Source organism: Molossus molossus, unplaced genomic scaffold (assembly GCF_014108415.1).
Source record: "Molossus molossus isolate mMolMol1 unplaced genomic scaffold, mMolMol1.p scaffold_m16_p_10, whole genome shotgun sequence".
Classification (NCBI taxonomy): domain Eukaryota; kingdom Metazoa; phylum Chordata; class Mammalia; order Chiroptera; family Molossidae; genus Molossus; species Molossus molossus.
Window position 1 is genome coordinate 21,441,605 of NW_023425345.1, and position 24,715 is coordinate 21,466,319.

General features: G+C 45.3%; 1 long non-coding RNA gene across 1 annotated transcript; it reads left to right on the forward strand.

The window, feature by feature from the left end:
• Nucleotides 1–5,045: 5,045 nt before the first annotated feature.
• Nucleotides 5,046–23,586, forward strand: LOC118623289. The gene is made up of 4 exons (XR_004958265.1): nucleotides 5,046–5,156; nucleotides 22,746–22,851; nucleotides 22,964–23,113; nucleotides 23,470–23,586. It is a non-coding gene; the product is annotated as an uncharacterized LOC118623289 (long non-coding RNA).
• The last annotated feature ends 1,129 nt before the right edge of the window (nucleotides 23,587–24,715 follow it).

A 24,715-nucleotide genomic window follows, 5' to 3' on the forward strand; every position in this document is an offset into this window, starting at 1 on the left:
GGGGCTCAGAGCTATAACTCACGGTGGCTTTGTCAAATAGTTTTCTTATCCTTTCTCTCCCCATTATTTGGGCCACAAAGGCTGCTAAGAAAGGCTCCTCACCCCCTCTAGTGCTCTTGGTCCACAATTCCTTCAGGAGATTCTCTGGGAACCTTTAGGAGCACTCCCAAGCAATCTGCTAGCCTGGGCTCACCATCACCGATGGCTAACACAGTGCCTAACTCATGTTCAGAACTGTGAAATGTGTGGGCTTCCTCTCTTCTTCCCTGCTACTCTAACCCTCTAATCCTCCTCATCCAGCACCAGGGTCACTTTAAGTACTTTTCTGCTACCACTCTTTGGACCCGACTTTTTCCTCTTCCCCTTTTCCTGCAGAATACTCCCTCTGGCCCTCAACAAAACACTTTCTGCCTCTGAATGAAAACTAGGAAAATCCAGAACTTCTTTGCTTTGTGCTTCTGTGACCTCCCCAGGGTCCTCTCCACTCCCCTTCCCCTCCGCCTTTCACATTCAGCCCCCTGCGGGTTGGTTGTAACACAGCTATCTAATAACAAAGTGAGAAACATTTAAAAATACAAACTATACTAAAAAATGGTATACTTCTGAATATTTTGTAATCCTGTAACAGTAATAAGCAGCTCCTCTCTACTCTCTCTGGGTCATTCCAAATGACCACTGTTCCTTCCCAAGCACCATTCCTCTGGGGTCTTCTCCTTCCTAGAGCCTTGTCCTTCCATCCTAGTCCAAGGGATAGTAGGGGGGCAATCCCTGTCACCCTCATTCTATGAAATAATCTCTACTTAGAATTCATGCATGCTGCTCAGGTCCCTGGTGGTATGTATGTTCTCTTCCTACTTGCTACTCTATTTTTATTTGTCCCTCACCTCCATTGCTTTCCTTCCTTTGTCCAGGACTTTATTCTCTAAAGTTCATCTGCCTCCTTGCCCTGGCCGGTTTGGCTCAGCGGTTAGAGCGTCCACCTGCGGTCCAGAGAGGCCTGGGTTCGGTACCCGCTAAGGGCATGTACCTCGGTTGCAGTTTGTCCCCGGCCCTGGTTGGTCGTGCGGGTGGCAGCCACTCAATGTGTCCCTTTCACATCGATGTTTCCCTCTCTCTCTCTTCCTCTCTCTACCTCCCACTCTGTCTGTACAAAAAATGGAAAAATGTCCTCGGATGAGGATTAAAAAAAATAAATAAATAAAGTTCATCTGCCTCCTTGATCCAAACTTCAGCTCTGACAGCCTCCTCTCCTCTGAGCATCTGTTGCTCCATCTTCCTGGGGAGCCTCTGATGCAAGAAGGCAGTTTCTTTTTTGTGTGTGTGGTACGTGCCCCTAGCGAACCGAACCCGGGCCTCTCTGGTCTGCAGGCCGACGCTCAACCACTGAGCCACACGAAGGCCAGGGCGAGAAGGCAGTTTCTTATTGGGCTTAGAAATTTTTATTGTCTTCCAAGTAATAGAGGATCAGTGGAGATGAGGACCCCAAATATCATGATCAGAGCTTTCTGTCTCCCTTATGATCACCCCAGGGAAAGGGTGCTGCAGGACACAGACAAATTCCAAATCCTGAGTTAACTGAACTCAGGGTTTTGCTGCTTCCCTCTCTTTCCTTTTTCTTTTTTTTTAAATTTATTTTTCAATTATAGTTGACATACAATATTATATTAGTTTCAGGTGTACAACATGGTGATTATATATTTATGTATCTTAAAGTGAACCCCCAATAAGTCTAGTATCCATCCGACATCATACATACTGATTACAATATTATTGACTATATTCCTTATGCTGTATTTTACACCCCTTTGACTATTATAACCGGAAATTTGTACTTCTTAATCCCTTTTGCCTTTTTCACCCATCCCTGTACCTCCTCACCCCTCCCATCTGACAACCATCAGTTCGTTCTCTGTTCCTCTCTTTCATTTTCTAGCTCTTTCCACAAGGCTGATTTCTATCTTTCCTGGTAGATCACAAAGTAGGGATTCCTTCTGTTAATTTAAATGATTGCAGACTCTGAAACTTTTTGGAAAAAAAAGCACACAGAGTAATGGAATTTTATCTTTATACTTAAAAGAAGGGAAAGAGAGTCCCAGAGGTACTCTTCTGTTCTAACAGACAACCCACAATCTCACGAGTACTTATGCTTTCTGGGAAGTAAAAGGTTAATTAAAAAAAATTATTTTTTTATCCTCACTCGAGGACATTTTTGCACTTATCTTCAGATAGAGCAAGAGAGAGAGAGAGAGAGGAAGAGAGAGAGAAACATTGATGTGAGAGAGACACATCCAGTGGTTGCCACCCACACGACCCCAACCAGGGCTGGGGACAAACTGCAACCGAGGTATGTGCCCTTAGTGGGAACCTAACCCAGGACTCTCTGGTTCATGGCCGATGCTCTAACTGCTGAGCCAAACCGGCCAGGGCTAATTAAAAATGTTTAGTAAGTAATAAGTTATCAATGACCAGACTTGCAGAATTAAAAAAAATTTTTTTTTCTTTATTGATTTTTAGAGAGAGAAGGAAGAGGGAGAGAGAGATAGAAACATCGATGAAAGATAACATCGATTGGCTGCCTCCTGCATGCCCCCCACTGGGGTTCAGGCCCACAACCTGGGCATGTGCCCTCACCGGGATTCGAACCAGCGACCTTTTGGTGTGTGGGTCGATGTTCAACAACTGAGTCACACAGGCCGGGCCAGTCTTGCAGGATTTTAAGTTGTATAGACTACATGGTTATATAGCATGAATATCTTTAAATATTTCTTTGTATAAATGAGAGTCCAAAGATGATATAAATATAACACGGAACAATATTATATATTTTCACACCAGTGAGATTGAATGTTTTTGATTCTATACTTTATCAGAATCAATTGTATGAGCAGAATCGTTTCTGATTTTCTGCAACGCTAGGCTAAGAAGGAGTACATTCTGTTCTCATCTTGCTCAGATTTATTTTCTTAGTAGTTGTGAGGCTTGCGTTTTTTTGTTTTTTGTTTTTTTTTGTGGTATGTGCCCCTAGCGGGAACCGAACCCAGGACTCTCTGGTCTACAGGCTGATGCTCAACCACTGAGCTGAACTGGCCAGGGCAAGGCTTGCTTTTTAAAACTAAGCACCAGAATTTCATTAGAGAGAATTTAGAGGTAATAAAGAACAGGCCTGAGAAGCTGAAAATGTACACAAGAAAAGAAAAAGCTAACAAATGTAATATGGGACACATTCTATCTTTCACTTACAATTGGGAGTCAGGTCCCCTCACTCCAGGGCAAGTGAGGAGCTGGCCCAGGTGAGGCCTTGGGTGTGGCTGGGGAAGGCTCCGGGAGCAGGAGGAGCAGTTACTGGAAATACAGTAATTACCAACATGACTTAAAAAAAACATCTCTAGAGTAGACACCACTTGTAATCTGGCTTAGGGATGACTGAAATATTGGAGCTAGTTTTTACCCCAGTTGAAGCTTGATATTTCTGAGACCAGGAAGTCTGCTTACCCATCAACAACGAGACTTAACTTGAAGGAGAAGCTGAATAAAGTTCTCTTGGGATCATGCCAGCTACCTATTTTTTTTTTTTTAATTCTCTTTCTTACCCTGGCCGGTTTGGCTTAGCAGTTAGAGTGTTGGCATGCGGACCAGAGACTCCCGGGTTCAGTTTCCGCTAAGGGGGAGGTTCATCCCAGGCCCCTGTTGGGGTTGTGCGGGTGGCAACCAGTCGATGTGTCTCTCTCACATCGATGTTTCTCTGTCTCTCTCTTCTCCCCTCTCTTCCTCCTGCTCTTGGTGTGTAGTGAGAGAACCGAGAGACCACCAGAGCCAAATTAAAGCCAAATAGAGAGCAAAACCGGCTGGCGACTGATTCCGAGTTCTCAGAGACCAGCCCTGGGGCCTCCAAATGTTGTGGTGCGACAGAGTCAAAGAAAGACCACTAGAGAATTGAAGTCCAAATAAGAGCCGTTTATTAGCAGGCTGGCGTCTGATTCCGAACACCCCTGTGACAGAGTCTTTTCTGAGCCCTGATATGCTTTATTATATGCCTTTTATACCTTACAGAAAATAGAATCTTCTTGGTATAATGCCCAGGGCTACAACAATGCTGTATAGAATTAGTTTGCCTTGGGGATAACAGGAGCACCCAGGCACACCCAGAACACCCAGGAATACTCAGGCATTTCAAGGTGCATTGGGTCACACTTAGCCCCTAGCAGCACAAACAGAATGCAAGCCTAATTCCTTAAGATTGTGCGGGAGGTCGAGTCTCTGACTTAAGACCTCCAGGCTCCGTGGACTCTGTCAGACACATAGCTGTCTCCCAACAATTTCTTCTTTACAAAACAAGTTCAGTTAGAGAGCACACAGTGACTTTCCCAATCATCAATTATGAATCTATAAACAAGTCAGCACAGCCCTGGCCGGTTTGGCTCAGCGGTTGGAGCGTTGGCCTGCGGTACAGAGAGACCCGGGTTCAGTTCCCGCTAAGGGCACGTGCCTCGGTTGCAGTTTGTCCCCGGCCCTGGTTGGTCGTGCGGGTGGCAGCCACTCGATGTGTCCCTTCACATCGATGTTTCTCTCTCTCTCTCTTCCTCTCTCACACTCCCGCTCTATCTGAACAAAAAATGGAAAAATGTCCTCGGGTGAGGATTAAAAAAAACAAAAACAAAAACAAGTCAGCACAATAATTTACCAATCATCAATTATGGGGTTATGAACATGTCAGCACACTCTATCTGAAGATAAATGCAAAAATGTCCTTGGGTAAGGATTAAAAAAAAAAAAATTCTCGCCCTGGCCGGTTTGGCTCAGCGGTTGGAGCGTCGGCCTGCGAACCAGAGAGTCCCAGGTTCGGTTTCTGCTAGGGGCACGTACCAAAAATAAAAAAAAAATTCTCTTCCTTAAAGCCTCTATTTCCATTTCTTTGTGTTCCCAGCTCTCTATCTCTGCCCTTCCTTTCTAGGCCGTGTGGTCTGGGAAGGAGAGTGATGGCCATGTGGAGGCACCAGGACCCGACCTCATTCAAATGAAGCGGTGGAGAAAGGAAGACTTAGTGAAGGTGGTAGAATTCACCTCCGTGGACTCCTGCACTGTTCCACCTTATCCTGAGTTGGAAACCTGGAGGTACAGCCAGTATCTGAGGTCCTGCCTTCTCATTGGATGTAAGGGTATGTAAGGTGGCTGACTGTGGACTGTGTGGCCCATGGTCCTTAGAAGTCCAGGTTGGGCCACTTCTTGTCAATTGAGGGAGGAGGCAGATGAAACCCCAGAAGAGGAAGCCTTCTACTGACACCTGTAAGTAAAAAGCCGGGACCTGCAGGAACAGCCCATGAATGAGAGGAACCATAGCATGAGCCTGTAAGAATCTGTCCTGGAAGGAAGGCTACTGAAGCAGTCACTAGATTATAAGGGTTAGGAACCCCATATTATGTTCTTGGCTTCTCTGACTATGTTTCACTATAGCTACTCCTTCATCATCCAGTCATCTAACGAGCTAGAAGCCCTAACAATACTGGTGACTTTTGCATTTATTGCCACCCACCCTGACTCACTTTATTTTTTATTTTTAGTTTTTGCTATTCTTTTATTTTTTAAATCCTCACCTAAGGATATTTTTTCATTTATCTTCAGATAGAGGGTGAAGGAGGGAGAGTGAGAGAGAGAGAGAGAGAGATTGATGTGAGAGAGACACATCGATTGGTTGAGAGAGAGAGATTGATGTGAGAGAGACACATCGATTGGTTGCCTCCACATGACCCCGATCAGGGCTGGGGACCAAACTGCAACCGAGGTACATGCCCTTGACCGGAACTGAACCCACCACTCCTTGGTCTATGGGCCGATGCTCTAACCGCTGAGCCAAACTGGCCAGACCTGTGCTGTTGTTTATTTATTTATTATTTTAAAAATTATTTTATTTTTGCCCTCTGCCTCTTCCCTGGTGCACCCGCCTGCTCCCTCGCTTCTCCCCCTTTCCTCCTCCTCGTCCCCTCTCCTCCCCTCCCTTCTTCCTTCTCCACCTCCCCCCTTCTCGGCTTCCTTCCCCCATCCCCTTGGTTCCCCCTCCCTGCCCTCGCTCTCTAAAATTAAAAAAAAGCCCTGGCCGGTTTGGCTCAGCGGTTGGAGCGTCGGCCTGCGGTCCGGAGAGACCCGGGTTCGGTTCCCGCTAAGGGCGCGTACCTCGGTTGCAGTTTGTCCCCGGCCCTGGTTGGTCGTGCGGGTGGCAGCCACTCGATGTGTCCCTTCACGTCGATGTTTCTCACTCTCTCTCTCTTCCTCTCTTTCCCTCCCGCTCTATCTGAACAAAAAATGGAAAAATGTCCTCGGGTGAGGATAAAAAATAAAATTAAATTAAATTAAATTTAAAAAAAATTATTTTATTTTTTACAGATGTTTCTCCTTTTTCACCCTTTGACCCCCTTCTCCCAATCCTAAAACCCCTCCCAGCATTGTTGTCTATGTCCATGGTTACGCATACATGTATATAAGTTCTGTGGTTTATCCCCCTCCCCGTCCCCCTTTTCTGAGGTTTGTCAGTCTGTACCCTACTTCTGTGTCTCTGGCTGACTCACCTTATTTGAATCACTCATCGCCAATTCATTTTATTGTTGTTGTCATCTCCCTGAGTGACTGATAGGTCTAGCAAGATCATTAGTGCCTTACCCACCATAAAATTAATGCTCCCTCTCTTTGTTGCTTTGGTGGACTAACTTACTCCAATCTTCCAGAACACTCATTCGAATCATCTGTTGGGAGAGCATTCATCTCAGTTTGGTTGGAACAGTCATCGTTTACACTGGTTTTCCTAGTGTGGTTATTCATAGTGTCCCCTTTCCCTTTCAAAGGTGACCTGGGTTGGACAAGCTTTATGGTCATCCTAGTGAAAGGTGCTTTTCGGTCACTTCAGTATGGTGATTGTGCTACAAGAGACCTCCCACTCACTGTCACCAGTTGCTGTGGACACTACCCCAGCCTGAGCCCTGGTTCCCTGGAACACTATCCAGCAGCTCTGTGCCCAGTGCCTCAGTCACCATGCTTCCATGAACAACATGATACTCACCTGGAGTCACACATGAGACACATGCTCACCAACATGTCTCTGCTTCTTCCCTCTCCACTGAAAGCAGAGCTTCTTTCCTATTTCGGTATTTAAAAAGTAATCTCGCCCAGCTGATGTGGCTCAGTGGTTGAGCGTCGACCCATGCATCAAGAGGCAGCCGGTTGGATTCCCAGTCAGGGCAGATGCTCAGACTGTGGGCCAAATTCCCAGTGAGGGTCATGCAGGAGGAAGCCAATCAGTGTTCTCTCTCTTACATGTTTCTATCTCTTTCTCCCTCTCCTTTCCTCTCTCCCTCTAAAAAAAAAAAAAGGTAATCTCAATGTATTCAGGTCTGAAAGGCAGGCAGGAGAGGGATGGGCTTGTTCCAAAGTTCCAAAGTCTGTTCTCCATCCATAAGAACTCAGCATGAGAAAGAGGCTGAGGACATTCCCAAATGAACCCTCCTGCCTCTACACCCCTCCCCCCATGCCCAAGGTTGGCGGGAAGGGAGGGCAGGGAGGAGCCCTCAAAGCAGAAAACAAGAAGGATTGTGGGAGAGATTTGCAATGTGCTTGGAGTGAGGAAAATGGATGTAGTGGAATAGTATTTTGCCTCTTTCTGCCTGTTGGCAGCAGTATGGCTGGCCCCATCAGAAAAAAAAAAAATATCTGTCATCAGCATGAGATCCATTTACTCTCCCAGGCCTAAGGAGAACTTGCCATTTAGACCCTGAGACATGCACATATATACATATATTCATTCATTTAACAAGTATTTCTTGAACGCCTATTATGTGCCAAGTGTTCTAGGTGTAGAATGTATGGAAATCCTTACATCCTATTTGGTCTTATGTTCTAGACACACACACACACACACACACGCACACACACACACACACACACACACACTCTTACAGATACACACTTCTCATAGAAGAATCTATTACTTCCTCTATTTTGCATGTAATAATATGCCTCCTCACAAATGTAGCAAATTATAGACCCAAACAGGGTACGTTCTGGATCTTTGTTTTTTTTTTTTATCTTCACCCGAGGATATTTTTCCTTTTTTTTTTTTTTTTGTTCAGATAGAGTGGGAGGGAGAGAGAGGAAGAGAGAGAGAGAGAAACATCGACATGAAAGGGACACATCGAGTGGCTGCCACCCGCACGACCCAGCCAGGGCTGGGGACAAACTGCAACCGAGGTACGTGTCCTTAGTGGGAACCAAACCCGGGTCTCTCTGGACCTCAGGCTGATGCTCTAACTGCTGAGCCAAATGGGCCAGGGCTGGATCTTTGTTCTTTCCAGGTTCAGGAGAGCCACAGTTCCTGGCTAGGAGGGGATGGCAAGAGAGTGATGGTCAGGAGAGAGACAATTTCTCAAATGTAGTCTTAGGATGAAGTCTACCCTGTGTGCCATACACCAACCCCAGCCACACCTGGGGATAATTTCCCATATGCATCTTTTGAGTAGCAGGCTCCTTTCTTATGCTCAAGAGAAAGGCAACAGAGCCCATTTCCCAAGATGAACCAGATGTTGGATTCAATACCCAAGGATTTTAGCACACAAAGATGCAAAGAAAAATTGCTCATATCAAAGAAGAAAGATAGGAACATAAGCAGAGATATAGAAACTTTAAAAAAGAACCAAATGTAAATTCTAGAACTGAAAGAGGAAATATATGAAATTTTAAAAATCACCGGAGGAACTTAATAGAAGAATGGAGATGGCAGAAGGAGTCAGTGACCTTGAAGATAGATAAATAGAAATTATTCAATCTAAAGAACAGAGGAAGGCATTTTTAAAAAAATGAGCAGAAGCTCAGGGGGCAGGATTGGGAGGAGGGTGTCACTGGGGGATAAAGGAGAAATATCTGTAACAAAAATAAATTAATTTAAAAAAATGAGCAGAAGCTCAGGGACCTGTGGGAAATATATATAAAAACCCTTGTTCTTGGAGTCCTAGAAGGGGAGAAAAGAATGAGGCAGAAAAAATATTTGAAGAAATAATGGCTGGAAAGCTCAATGAACTCAAAGCAGAATTGAAATAAAAAAAGCTCACATAGGCCCATCATAGTCACAATGCTGAAAACCAAAGATAAAAAGAAAATCCTGATGGCATCCAGAGAAAGGAACACACTGCAAGCACAGAATGTTTTTAATGTCACTGCTTTCTCATCAAAAACAACACAAACCAGAGGGCAGTGGAACAACATCTTCTAAAAAAATATTTTTCTAGTTAATTTTTAGAGAGAGAGGAAGGGAGAGGGAGAGAGAGAAGCATCCTTATGAAAGCAGAACATGGATGGACTGCCTCCTGCATGCCCCTGACCAGGGAATCAAGCCCATGACCTGGGCATGTACCCATCAGGAATTGAACCAGTGAAAATATTCTTCAAGAATGAAGATGAAATAAAACCATCTTTAAAAAGTTTTATTTTCTTAATTTATTTTTTAGAGAAAGAAGAAGAGAGAGATAGAAATATTGATGAGAGAGAACATTGATTGGCCGCTTCCTGCATGCCCCCCACTGAGGATTTGGCCCACAACCTGGGCATGTGCCCTGACTGGGAATCAAACTGGCGACCTCTTGGTGCATGGGTCGATGCTCAACCACTGAGCCACACCAGTCGGGCAAACCATCTTTAGATAAAAAGAAATCTTTGAGAATTTTTTGTTGGCAGACTTGCATTATGAGAGATGCTAAAGTTCTTGAAGCTTAAGGGAAAGGAATCCAGATGGAAAAACAGATCTGCTGGATGGATAAAGAGAAATGGTAAATTTGTAGGTAAATATAAAATATGTATTTTTCATAATGTCTTTAAAATACATATGCCTATTTAAAGCAACATTATAACATTGTATTGCAGGGTTTATAACATGTATAGATGTAATATACTTGGAAACCGTAGTATGAAAGATGAGGGGGACTTATATGGTTGCCAAGTTTCTTCATCCAATATTAACTCTACAAGGACTCAAAAATGAAGGATGCTGTTTTTTCCAGAGCAGTGGCTTCCTACCTGTGGTCTGGGGAGAATGGGAGGGGGTGTCCCTGAGATCCTTTCAGGGGGTTGTGAGACCAAAGTTATTTTCATAACAATACTAAGATGTCATTTGCTGTTTTCTTTTTCTCTCATGAAGTATACCAGGGAGTGACCAGAGGCTAGGTGAGGTGTGACAACATCGTCCCTTCACAACAAATAGAATGTGTGCTTATGTATCCTCGTGTTTTAAATTTCCTCAGTTTTAACTTTGTGTACAGCAAATATGAATAAATACAACCTACGTAGACAGAAGCTCTTTGGGATTCTCAATAATTTTTAAGGGTATAAAGTTTGAGAACAGCTGCCCTAGAGGGACTACTAAAAAAGAAAAGAAATTTAAAAAGATAGGCAAAAAGGTATAGCTAAAGGCCAATAGATAAATTAAAACAAAATTCTGAACCCTAAACTGGCTTAATTTGGGGGACTTGTTTCAAAAAGGGCGACCTATTAGAAATCATTCTTGCCCTGGCTGGTTTGGCTCAGCAATTAGAGCATCGGCCTGCGGTCCAGAGAGACCTGGGTTCGGTTCCCGCCAAGGGCATGTACCTTGTACCTCGGTTGTAGTTTGTCCCCAGCGCTGGTTGGGTCATGTGGGTGGAGACCACTTGATGTGTCCCTTTCACGTCGATGTTTCTCTCTCTCTTTCCCCTCCCTCCCACTATCTAAACAAACAAACAAACAAAATAGAAATTATCCTTGCCCGGCTGGTGTGGCTCAGTGGGTGAGCGTCAACCCGTGCACCAAGAGGTTACCAGTTCTATTCCTGGTCAGTACACATGCCTAGGTTGTGGGCCCCAATCTCCAGTAGGGGGCATGCAGGAGGTGGCCAATTGATGTTCTCTCTCATCGATGTTTCTATCTCTCTCTGCCCCTTCCTCTCTCTCTAATTAATAAAGAAAAATATTTTTTTTAAAAAAGCCAGCGGTTGGAGCGTTGGCCTGCAGAACAGAGTCCTGGGTTTGGTTCCCGCTAGGGGCACGTACCAAAAAGAAAGAAAGGAAGAAAGAAAGAAAGAAAGAAAGAAAGAAAGAAAGAAAGAAAGAAAGAAAGAAAGAAAGAAATCCTGGTTTATCTGAGACTGAAGGGTTTCTTGGGACATGGGGCTTCCAATCCTAAAACTGGTTCAGACCCAGGCAAACCCAGACAACTGGTTATTTCTAGTCCTTCGATCATCTATTTTGTTCCCCCTTTTCCTTAGCTAATCTAAGCCCATAATGAACCAAGGCCACATCTGCTCTATGTATGGGTTCCCAAAAATAGGTTAAGAGGACTGAATAAAAGAAATAAAGAAAACAATCTACAAAATTGTAAGTACACAATGTTCACAAAAATAGAAAACACGAGAACAATCTAAAAATAACTGTGTCCATGTTGGAGTATAGGGCCATGGGTGATATTAAAAATGTGTCTCTGTTTAATGCAATTTCTGTAATGTTATTAAATCACTTTAATAATTATAAAATAAATGTATTTAAAATGATAATTGTGGCCAGATGGCCCCTTCTAAGATGAGGTATGGATCCTGAAGATGATGCTTAGACTTTGACACCACCAGCATCTTTAACCTGTGTGATTAGTTGCCGACTCTCAGCCTGCTGGGGTTTGTCACAACACAATGAATTACAAGCAGACATGGCTAGGACTGAGGGGAAGCATCACAAGGGAGCAAATGCTTCTGATCTCTGAATGCAGTCCAATTTATTTGCAAAGCAGTTCCCTAGGTCACATGGTGTTGTAGGTAATTAAGTCCTTGAGATCAAGTCTCTGCTGACCTATCAGCTAAGCCCAGCATTCTTACTGTTCCAGCTGCCCTTCACTGTTTTCAGCGGAGATACATAATAGACACATTCACACTTGGGCCATAAACCCATTGGCACTTTCAGGGTGGCGTTTCAAACCCATCATGCATACCTTATCTATTCTCATGCATACTTGTTCTAAACCCATCATGCATACCTTATCTATTCTCATGCATACTTGTTCTAAACCCATCATGCATACCTTATCTATTCTCATGCATACTTTGGTCCTTGGCTGGCCAGGATGCATACCTCAAGGTTACATTTTGTTCATCCACCAAACCTCAACCCTACATTTCCCCTTTTTTTGTTTTCTTGTAATTGAGGAATTGCCAGGGCTGCAGTGGTCAGGAGCTTCGTCACTCAGTTTTTGGTTTTCTGCATAGAGGACACCATTCGCCAGAGGCCTTGGAGTACTATGAGGCCAACACAAGCAAGTAAACAACCAATAGCAGTAAAAATCCAGATTCTAAGATTGAAACCCTCAAACCAGTGCTTTGTTTTTTGTTTTTGTTTTTTATCCTCACCCAAGGACATATTTTTATATTTTGTTCAGATAGAGAGGGAGAGGGAGGGAGAGAGAGAGAGAGAGAGAGAGAGAGAAACATCGACATGAAAGGGACACATCGAGTGGTTGCCACCCACACGACCCAACCAGGGTCAGGGACAAACTGCAACCGAGGTATGTGCCCTTAGCGGGAACCGAACCCGGGTCTCTTCAGACTGCAGGTCAATGCTCTAACCGCTGAGCCAAACCGGCCAGGGCAAAAACCAGTGCTTTGGATTGAGCCACTGGACATGATCTGAGATTGCCTTCAAAACATTTTGTTGAGCAAGCTGTTGTATATTTGCTAACTGTGTTTCCAGAGCCCTTTTTTGATTAGCTACTTGCCCTCCAAGGTTGCCAGCAAATGCTCCTTGTGTTGCTTGACTACTGTCCAATTGAGGGAGGTGGCATTCTAAGGTAATACAGTTACACACATACTATGACTAAATTCCCAATCACAGTGTAATGTAGGGCGAGTGGCTAACGCCTCTTCACGCTCTCCCAGCCATGATACAGCTGCCTCTAAGACATCTAATCGAGCTAGAATTTCTTTATCAATCTCTGTCTGGGAAACCATATCTTTAGTAACATTGGTCATTACTTCAGCCACTGTATGTGCCATTTGGACCAATTCTGTCAAGGCCGTGACTGAAACAGCTGCAGTAGCAGCAATGACTATGGCTGAAATTATGAAAGCTATCAGCCACCCAATGAATCTCCTTTTAGGAAGGTGTCCAAATGCTTTAGCTAATAATGGGTGTTACGATTAGCGTCCAGGGTCAGCTGCGCCATCTGAGAAAGTGGGTTGAAGGGAAGATCCTTCCAGTTTATGGTAAGGTCTTATCCACCAAGCCACCAGCCACTTGGGACCTGTAGGAGACAAAACACAAGCATACCACACCCCTACACCAATAACTCTGCAGGCGCTTGCCATTCAGCCCCCTGCTGTGGATCTCTGTACTAGACTAAAGGCTTGGGCCCTGTGGTGGAAGCTTTTGGTTGAAAATGTCACTCTATAGCCATGTGCTGAAGCAATCTTGATTTAAAAAATTAAGGGTATAGATTTCCAGAGAAAGTTGATTCACAGGGGGTTCACCCATATTCCCCCTTTTTTGTTTTGTAATTAGTAATTTTAAAGTAGCATGCACACATTCAACAATAGCTTGCCCTGTAGGGTTATAGGGGATGCCAGTTTTATGCCCAATGTTCTACTGTTGGAGAAATAATTTAATTCTTTGAGATGTATAGGCTGGCCCATTATCTGTTTTTTTTTTTTTATCCTCCCCCGAGGATATTTTTCCAATTTTTTTGTACAGATAGAGTGGGAGGGAGAGAGAGGATGGGAGAGAGAGGGAGAAACATCGACGTGAAGGGACACATCGAGTGGCTGCCACCCGCACGACCAACCAGGGCCGGGGACAAACTGCAACCGAAGTACTTGCCCTTAGCGGGAACCGAACCTGGGTCTCTCCGGACCGCAGGCCGACGCTCTAACCGCTGAGCCAAACTGGCCAGGGCCCATTATCTGTTTTAATTTCCAGTGGCACCCCCATATGTGCAAAACAGGACAGCCAGTGACGCTTAACATAGTTGCTTTCCCCCCGATAGCAGTGGTTGTATGCAGAAAATTGGAATGCGTATCAACAGTAACATGTACCCAATGAAATCGACCAAGTGAAGGAATATGTATTACATCTGTTTCCCATTAGGGGTTAAACCCCAAGGATTGACTCCTGCTGATGTTGCAGTCCCTCCCAAAGGTTGGCAATCTGGGTAAGACTTAATAATATCTTGGGCTTTCAAAAGGGTCAAATGAAAGGATTTCATGAGTGCTCGAGCATTTTGGTGAAAAAAGGCATGTGAACTTTGCGCTTGCTGAAATGCAAGAGTTGCTGCTATGATGGCATCAGCCTGCTGATTTCCTCATATTAAAGGTCCGGGAGTGTGGAATGAGATAGAATATGGGTTATAAAAATAGGATGATTTCATTGGTCTATCAAAGTTTGGAGAGATAAGAATAAGGTTAATAGATGCTGATCAGCTAAAGGCTTAATAAAGGCTTGCTCTATTCTTTGTAACACTTTAACTACATATTGTGAATCACTAACTATACTTAAGGGCTCTCCTGTAAATTGCTAAAGAGCTAATATTGCAGCCTGTAATTCAGCATGCTGAGTTGACCCAGGCTCAAGGTTACTAATATTTCTCCATTAGTCATTTTCTTTCCAGGCTACACCTGCTTTGTGAGACTTACCTGATCCATCAATGAATACAGTTCTAGCCCTAGGTAATGGGGTATTACTTATTTTTTGCACCATGTTAATGTGTAATTGAGGAATATTTGGTAAGAATTTATTTGCCGGAAGAGAATAATTAATTTCCCCAAAGAAATCTGCTAGAGCTACTTGAAAGTCTATTGCCTAGGAAATCAAAATGGTAAATTATTCCTGAGAAAGAGGCAACTGAAGAATCTGAGAGTCATACCCTGTCAGTTCTTGTGTTCTTTTTCTACCTTTGGCTAATTGTTCAATAATTGAAGTTATTGTTTTAGACAGGGTAGCTGGGAGAAAGATCTATTCAAGATATTGTACTTCAGGAGTTAATTGTCCCATCAATGCTGTAGGGTAAGGCACAATTGGATATACAAATAGCCGAATAGGGTCCTTTAATAATCGAAGATGAGCTCGTTAGGTTTATATTTGAGTGTTATTTCTCTAAGTTCTTGCTGCGCCTCTTCAGATAGAGTTCTAGGCGAATTTAGTGCTGGATCACCCTTGAGAGTATTAAATAAATGAGTTAATTGCTGAGTAGTGATACCAAGCTTAAGTTGTTACTTTTACTGGAATGGTAAGTTTCTGGGGGCGAATAGTTCTTGCCCCTATTATCCACCCTAAGTATCGCCAAGGTTCTTATTGCTGTACTTTTTCCTGGAACAATTTTTTTTTTTATCCTCACTCGAGGACATTTTTCCATTTTTTGTTCAGGTAGAGTGGGAGCGAGAGAGAGGAACAGAGAGAGAAAGAGAGAAACATCGATGTGAAAGGGACACATCGAGTGGCTGCCACCTGCACAACCAACCAGGGCCGGGGACAAACTGCAACCGAGACACGTGCCCTTAGTGGGAACCGAACCCCGGTCTCTCCGGACCACAGGCCAATGCTCTAACCGCTGAGCCAAACCGGCCAGGGCTCTGGAACAATTTGTAATCCTGCCTCTTTCAAGGTCTCCTGAAGCATTACATAGGCCTGATTCAATTCTTTTGGGATAGAGTCAGCTAACAAAATATCACCCATATAATGGTATAGATAAATGGCAGGAAATGGTTTCCTTACCGGATCAATAGCATGATGGACATAGTATTGACAAATTGTTGGACTATTCATCAATCTTTGGGGTAGTACCTTTCAATTGAAACAGTTGCATTGGCTCACCATTGTTAATGGAGGGAACAGAAAAAGCGAATTTCTCTCAATCTGTTGGGACTAAAGGGATAGTGAAAAAACAATCCTTAAGATCTATAACAATTATAGGCCATTTTCCAGGAATCATTGTAGGATTGGGGAGCCCAGGCTATAATGCTGCCATGGGTTTTATAATAGCACTGATTGCCCTCAAATCATGTAGTGATCTCCATTTACCACCTTTTTAGGAATAACAAAAATGGAGGTGTTCCAGGGACTGACTGAAAGTTCTATATGACCTGCTTCCAATTGTTCTTTTACAAATTTGTTTGCTTATAGTAATTTTCCCCCTTTTAAGGGCCACTGATGAACCCATACTGGCTCTGTTGTTTTCCAGGCCAATGAAAGGAGGGGAATTTTTACAAGTTGCCCCTAGCTAAAAGGCTGAGTTTTGATAATCATTTCTCACTGAGAGAGAAGATCCCTTCCCCACAAGTTTAGGGCAGAATCCATGACATAAGGTTGAATCCATCCTTTTTGACCAGACGGACCTATCCAGGAAAGGGAGTGAGTACTTTGTTGAGGAGCTGAGTTCCTCTCACTCCTGTCACTAACAGGGGTACTGGGGCTATAGGCCATTTCTCAGGCCATTCCCTAACTGTTATAATAGAAACGTCTGCCCCTGTATCCACAAATCCCAAAAATAGTTGCCCTTGAATATTAATGGAGAGCAAGGGCTTCTTGGTGTTAATAGCAGCCATACAGAAAACATCACACTGACCAGTGCTCCCAAACCCTGCATTTCCTCTTACTGGGGAGGTGGCTCTGGGAACCCAGTATGGTAACAAAAGGAGTTGAGCTATTCAGTAGTTCCTGGTGTTAAAACATGAAAGCCCACTGCTTTAAGTAATACTTTAATCTCTCCTTCAAAATCTGAGTCAATTCCCCTGGTATCACTTGAATTCCTTTCATTGTTAAACTAGATCTTCCAATCACTAAACCTATCTTTCCCTCCTGGCAAGGGGCCATAAACTCCAGTAGTAACATCAGACTCCTTAAGGGTTAACTCTGTGGTAGTGATAAGGTCCAGGCCAGCAATCCCTGCTGTTGATGCTGGAGGTCTCCAAACCTCTGCTTGATTGGCTGAGAAAAGCTTGAGGCTGGGGGATCCGGAGAGTTGTTGGGGCGCTGTGCCTCATGCCCCTTTTCCCGTTTCCCAACAAGGGATTCTCAATTTTGTAAAATTTAGACTTACACTGATTGGCCCAGTGCAGCCCTTTGTCACATCAAGGACAAGGCTGTAGGAGTGCCACTGGTTCCTTCCCTTTTCTACATTTCTTCTGAAAATGTCCTGGCTTGCTACAATGGAAACATAACTTGAACCCTTGTTGCCCTTTTTTGAATCCTCTAATTTGCAATGTTCCGAGAGTAGCAGCTAATGCTGTGGACCAATGTGCTTCTGTCCCTACATTCTGACATGCTTTTATATATTCCCTTACCATTGAGGTTTTTCCCTTCGAAGGAGCTGAGTACAGCCTGACAATCTGCGTTACTATTCTCACAGGCTAGTTGTAATAACAATGTATCTACGGCTTCTGTATTTTCAACCTGTCTACTTACTGCTGTTTGCAACTGATTAATGAATGACACACAAGATTCCTGTGCTTCTTGCCTAACTGTAGCAAAAGAGCCTGTCCTTTCTCCAGACTCTGGAACCCTTCACCAAGCTTTAGTAGCTAAATCTGAGGCCTGATGAAACAATCTAGCATCTTGCCTAACCTGTACTGTGGGATCTAAATACTTTCCTTGTCCTAGTAACATGTCTTGCCCAATAGGAATCCCTGCCCCAAGATTCTCCATTGCCTGCTGCATGGCTCCATCCTGATACTCTAACTCCCACACCGCATATTGGGCAGGGGTCAGCGCTGTTCCCCTGAGTGCAGCCCAATCCCATGGAGTCATCTAATAACTACTAGCTACTCCCTCCAATATTCCTATAGTAAAGGAACTTTACAAACCATTTTCTATTATGCTTCACCTGAATTCCTTAAAAACTTGATAGTGCAAAGATTCATGCACAGGTTGTTGACCTGGCTGAATAATAGCTGGGAAAACGCCAAAATCTCCAGCTTTCCTAGCTCCTCTAAGACAGCCCATGATAGCTGGGTGTGGAGATGCTGAGGAATTGTCCGCAAAAGGTGGAGGAAGGGGAAAAGAATCTTCTTCCTTTGATGACAATTGGGGGGGGGGGGCTGATTCCAAAGTCTCCTCTGAAGGCGAGATTGGAGCCAGCACACCGCTGGGACTGATTTCCTTAGTGGCTGCAATGCTGTAAATACCAGTTGCCATAAAAGAAGGGTTGAAGTCAAGAGATTATACCCCAAATCCTTGCGCACCCTAAAAGTTCCCCCCACTTTGAACCACACATCAGAATCAAACGTGCCCTCCTTAGGGAACCATACGGAGCATTGAGCTGCTTTCAGCAGCTGTTTTAAGACTCGCGCATAAAGTCACTGATTTTTAGAAAATCCTGACAGGTGCTGTCTGACAAGAAATCCCCTCACAGTCACTAGGTATGCTGGCAGCTATCCCAAGACAGGCGCTCCTGACTCAGATAACTTGAGCGTACTTTCACTTTTGATCCAGATAGCTAATTCCCTTTCACATACTGTTACGTTGCTGGTCATGTCGAATCACATCATTGTGTGTTCAGGGTCACCACTTGCTGACTCTTGGCCTGCTGGGGGTCGTTGCAAAGCAATGAATTACAAGCAGACAGGGCTTGGAGTGAGGGGGAGCATCACAAGGGAGCAAATGCTCCTGATCTCTGGACACAGCCCAATTTATTTGCAAAGTGGTTCCCTAGGTTACATGGTGTTGTAGGTAATTAAGTCCTTGAGATCTTGTCTCTGCTGACCTTTCAGCTAAGCCCAGCATTCTTCCTCTTCCAGCTGCCCTTTGCTGTTTTCAGCAGAGATACATAACCAACATATTCACATTTGGGCCATAAACCCATTGGCACTTTCAGGATGGGGTTCCAAATCCATCATGCATACTTTATCTATTCTTATGCATACTTTGGTCCTTGGCTGGCCAGGTCACGAGAATGCATACCTCAGAGTTACATTTTGTTCAGTCACCAAACCCCCAACCCTAAAATTAGTGAAAAACTTTTTGATGCTGGATATATGCTTAGGCCAGGCAATATCTTTCAAGCTTGGGGAGCTTATGTCTGAAGATACCTGATGTTCTGTTGTCTCAACTTTCCCCCTTTATTACATTTTGTTTCTCCATAAGTGAGAAGGGACACAGGGAGAGGAAACAGTCTTCAAAGTTGTGATGTGGGGGTGGGGAGGATGGAGAGAAAGCAGAAGTACATGGCTGTGAGTCTAGGAAGTGCACAAACATTTTCAGAATTTGGATTTTTATCTTTGTTTTCATTTTTGAAATTTCTGTTGGTGCTGCCACCTGCTGTCCTGCATGGGGAAGGACCCAATGGTGGTGGGGGTTCCAGAATAAGGGAGGTTTTCCTGCAGCCTTCATTAGACCTTAAAGAAGAAGGAAAGGGACACCTGCCTATCTCTGAACATCACTCTTTAGATTTATTTCTAGAGAATAAATATTTCCTCACACATTTTCTGAGGAAATCAGAAGAGCTTAGATGAGTGGCTTTGGGCCAGGGTCTCTCACAAGGCGTTAATCAAGGTGTTGGCCAGGGATGCAGGCATCTGAAGGTTTGACTGGGGCCGGAGGGACTCCTTCCAAGACGGCTCACTCACATGGCTGAGGGCAGGAGGCCTCAGTTCCTTGACACATAGCCCTCTTCATTGGACACTGGAGTGTCCTCATGACATGGCGGCTGACTTTCCCCAGAGTAATCTACGATAGAAAGAGCAAGCTGAGGCCATATTGTCTTTTTAAAAAGATTTTTATTTTATTTTATTCTGGTAAGAACACTTAGCATGAGATCTACCTTCTTAACAAATTTCAAGTGTACAATATTGTTAGCTGTAGGCATAACATTATGCAGAAAACCCAAAATGTCTTTTATAATCTAGTCTTGGAAGTAGCATCGTATCACTTCTGCCATATTCAACTGGTCACACAGACCAACCCTGATACAATGTGGGAGGGGACAACACACGGATGGGAATGCCAGGAAGCAGGGATCACTTTAGAGGCTGGCTATCACAGAGGCAGACATATTATTTTAGTACAATAAATGCAGATGACCAGTTGGCAGGATGTTATTTTTTCTAGGAAGGGTTGTATTTCACATGGATTAACCTGAAGCCACAGTACCCTTGGGGACTCTGGCCCTCTCTCTCCTCTTCCACTTCAATTAAGGCCTGAAAGGCCCTTTCACCCATCACCATCATGGAGCAGGACTATAGATGAAAGAATGACCTCCAGGAGACAAACACAAGAGGAGGCAGGGCTTTGAGGGGACAGCAAAAGGTTAAAAAGGACCAAGAAGCTATTGAAAATGAGAGGGAATGGACAGGAAGGAGAAGCCCCAGACAGAATGTCCTTCCCGACCTAAGAGAGGGTAACCATACTGTGAGTCCTGAGAATCTAGAACTGTGGTCCCATACAGATTGTCCAAAGAACAAGTTCAGAGACTGGAGATTCCAGTTCCAAATCTCCCACCGTTGGGGCTTTGGGTGGACTTTCAAACCTGAAGTCAAGTCCTTTAGTAAAGGACTCTTTAAACATATTGCATATGTGGCCTTGCCTGCTTGGCTCAGTGGTTGGAGCACTGGCCCGTGGACCGAAGGGTCCGGGTTTGATTCTGGTTAAGGGCACGTACCTGGGTTGCGGTTGATCCCAGCCCCTGTTGGAGTTGTGGTCAATGTGTCTCTCTCACATTGATGTTTCTTTCTCTCCCTTCCTCCCTCTCTTCCACTCCCTCTAAAAAGCAATGGAAAAAATATCCTTGGTGATGATTTAAAAAAAATAAATTATTGTTAGACTGACAAGCCTCAAAGGGAAGGAGGTGGAGGGGTGTGGGAAGAAATAAAGCAAAGAACTTATATGCATATATGCATAACCAATGGACACAGACCACAGTGTGGGGAAAGGCAGGAGGGGGGTCGGGAGCGGGCAGGAGGGTGTCAATAGGGGGAAAAGGAGGAACATCTGTAATACATTCAACAATAAAAAGTAAAAAGCACAAATAAAAAATAAATAAATTGAAAAATATTATAAACACATTGTGTATGTGCCTTGCTTGCTAATAGCAAGGCAGTTCCACTATATCCTGCACCATCCCTTCTTTTCACATGAGGAGTTTATGGGTGAGGCTGTGTTTGTATTTCAGACAATCGACTTGTATATTACTCTCTCTTCTAGTTCCCTTTGTTTCCACCAAGAATTTAATAAATCCTTATGCAAACGGCGCAGGCTTGTCCCACCTGCACTCCTCAGAAAGTAGTGGGAAAGAGAAGGGAGCGGCAGCGTTGGTGAGGGGCGCCACCTGGAGGACTGCTTTGTGATCCAGCTGCCTCTTCCCGTGTTGAGGCTCTACCTCCATCAGGGAGTTCTAAGGATAGGCTTTATTAAGTAAGACAATAATTTCCTTATAGCTGGGTCAAGGACAGGGAGCCTGGGTTTTCTGAAAATAGCCAGGAAGGAGAGGGGGTGGGAGTGGAAGACAAGAGTAGATCATTCACAGACCAGACCTGTGAGGAAACAAAGTCACACAGAGTGAAATAATTTGCACACGGTCACTGTGACTCGTCAAGCCGTGCTTATAGCTCTGCCCTGCCTGCCTGAGTCAACGAATACCCGTGGCTGTTGTCACATGCATGAAGCAAAGAGAGAGGAAGTTGCTGGCACTCTGCAGTCTTCCAGAACAGTGGATGGAAAGACCACAACGACAATACACACACCTCTCCCCACACACCTTACGTAGAAGAGACGTGTGCAAGACAGACTCGTGAGGGTCACGCACATTCTTGTAAAACTGAGCAGTTGACGCTCAAGCCGACCCTCTGTCTCCTGGCTCATGCCCTGGGCAGAGAGGGCTGGTGAGGTCCAAACTGAGGCATGAATGGAAGGATGGCTGGAGCTTGGTTAGGGTAGAAAGATGACAGGAGATATGCTCCAGGGGATCAGGGGAAGGAGGGTGGAAGACTCTCAGGCAAGAGGAGAGTATGAGAGAAAACCCCAGGGCAGGACGGGGTGGGGGGCGGTGCTGACCTCCAGGGGGAAGAAGAGTAAGGAGCCAGGACAGGTGGAGGGAAAGTGGCTGCACCTGCAGCTGGTGACTAAGGAGTCAGGGGCCTGGACACAGTACCTTCTGTAGGGGGCCCAGTCTCTTGAATGATGTGGCTTCAGTGCAAACTGTGGCGGAGGAGTCCAAGAGGGACTCGGTGGGGGTGGAGCCTGATGGCTCCGCGCAGCTCACTCTCAGTGGCGCTGGGCTGGCCAATGTCCTGCCATCAGTTCCCTCTCTCCTGCACGGAAGACTCCTCTGGCTGGTGGGAAGGCCCACGTGGCTGTTGCCCTGCAGCTCGTGGGCTGGCTGGCAGGTGCAAAAGCGGCCATCCAGATGCTGGCATAGCGTCCTGGAGGATGGTGCTGACTGGACAGCACACTGGTCCTCATGGGGCTGAGGGGTTGATGGGGCACAGTGAGAGATTCTGGTTCTGAAGCTGCGGGGGAAGGCAACAACTCCCCTCCATCCCCATCGCCCCCAGCCAAGGTGAGGGCTATACTGTCTCTCAATCATTGGTATCAGTCACTCACACTTTGGTATAAATGTAAGCCACTGTGTGACTCAGGGGCATGGGCTCTGCTTTATCCTCAACTGTAGAATGCAAGGCTTTGCTTCCAGTTAAGAGAATTTCAATAATCAAGTTAAGAGGTAGGAGATAGTAACAGTAACAATAGCTAACTTCATCAATGCTTACTCTATTCCAGGTACCATGCTGAGCAATTTTACATGGAATCTTCACAAAATTCCTAGGAGGAAGGGTACCCTTGGTATTGCCTTGTAGGACCAGCAAATGTGACTTGTTTACTATAGGTTAGTGGCTTGTATATTCTCATACCACTAGTAAGAGGTGGCTGTTTGACACCAGAGCCTGTTTATCTGACCACTATGTAATACTCCCTCCCAATTATGGCTGCTATTTTAGGTTCATCTAGAGCCTCTGAGGCAAGTGGCTTACTCATGAACCAATGGCCTGGCTATGCTGGTGACCTTCAAATTGTGCACTATCCACTGGGGACAGAACAGAAGGTCCTGTCCTAGGGCTACCTCTCTTCCTAGAGTGGCCAGAACAAATGTAGGATAGGGGGAAGTGAGACTTGGGACTGGGTGGGTGGGGGAGAGGCAGGAGGCTGCTCCCAGATAGATGATGGGCCAGGAAGCCCTTGACAGGACAGAGGTCCCACTGTTCTTGCTGAAAGGGTGGGTTGGAAGGTCAGCTCCATCTCTTGGCCCTGGACTATAAATGACCTCTGGTGTAGGTTGATAATCAGTTGGAGCACAAGGGCCTACAGAGCCAGGCCAGAGCCATTATGTAGATGTGATTTAAGAAAGGAAGGGAAGGGGAGAGCCTGGGGGGTTCTTGCACCTCTGGCCTCGGAGGCCTTGGCTACCATTTTTGTTTCTTTCTTTCTGCCCTCCATGCAAACCCAGGTCAGCTCCATCGGAGACCTGCACAGAGCCCATTCATTTGTCTGTTGGGCCCCCTCATCCTTTCACCTCCTGTTGTACCTGCAAGATCTCCCCCACCCTCACCTGTCTATGATCATGACAGCCTTGGGGTGGCTCCAGGTCAGTGCTCGGGGACCCTGATGCCATGATTGAGAGGGTTATGTTGGGGGAAAGTTGGAAGAGAGTTGGGTGTGGGTAATCAAGGTGGTTCCTAGCAGGGGCAGTGAACTCCAGAGGGGAAATAACAACCTGTGGAAAGGCAAGAAGGGGTGGGAGGGAAGGATCAGGCCATAGCTAGGGGTGGCCCTCACCCTTATCTCTATCCTCAACCACACCAGGGACTGCTGACCTCTTATTGACCTTTGGGTATTTCAGCCTAAACCAGATGGGGTTCTTGCCTCTTAGGGGATAGCATTTGGGTGGGGGAAAGGGGTCCATATTAACAGGCCTGTGCTCTTTCTTGGGATCTTAGGATTTTCAGTGGCCTCAAAGGGTCCCCGAGGCCACTGGGATTGCCTTTGTCTTTTAGGGTTGAGAGATTTCCTTCTTCTGCCTGAGCTCCCTGGGCACGTGTCTGAGGGAAGAGGGGATAGCTGGGGAGTGGTACATGGCTAGACTTTGCTGCTCCTGCCTCCTCTTGGTCCCCTCCCAGAACATGGAGCCTGAGACCTCGGGCAGCATATGGCTCTCTGCTTCAGGGGACACATGCCTGCTCCTGCCCTCCTGTCCACTGTTGGACAGTTTCTTCTGAGCACAGGTATCTGGATTGACCTAAAGGATCATTTGGTGTTCAGGCTGGAGGGTTGTTGGTAATCATAGGGTGCTATCTTGGCCGGGTGGAGTGGGAGTGGGATGGGGCCTGGCTTAGGGCTGGCTTAGATGGGTGCAGTTATTCCACCTCACATGGAAATACACATCTTGGATTCCTAATCATTTCCCTGGGATCTAAGACTCAGGGCAAAAAAATCAAAGTCAGTCTTGGGATCCACAGCTCTGTGTTCCCCAGGAAGGGCCAGGGTGAGACCCATCCTGGGACCCACCCATCCATCTATAGCTGTTACCTCCTCCTGTCTTTTCTTTAAAAAAAATTATTTCTTTATTGATTTTAGAGAGAGAGGAAGGGAGAGGGAGACAGCTAGAAACATCGAAGAGAGAGAAAACATCGACTGGCTGCCTTCTGCATGCCCCCAACTGGGGATTTGGCCCACAACCTGGGCATATGCCCTGG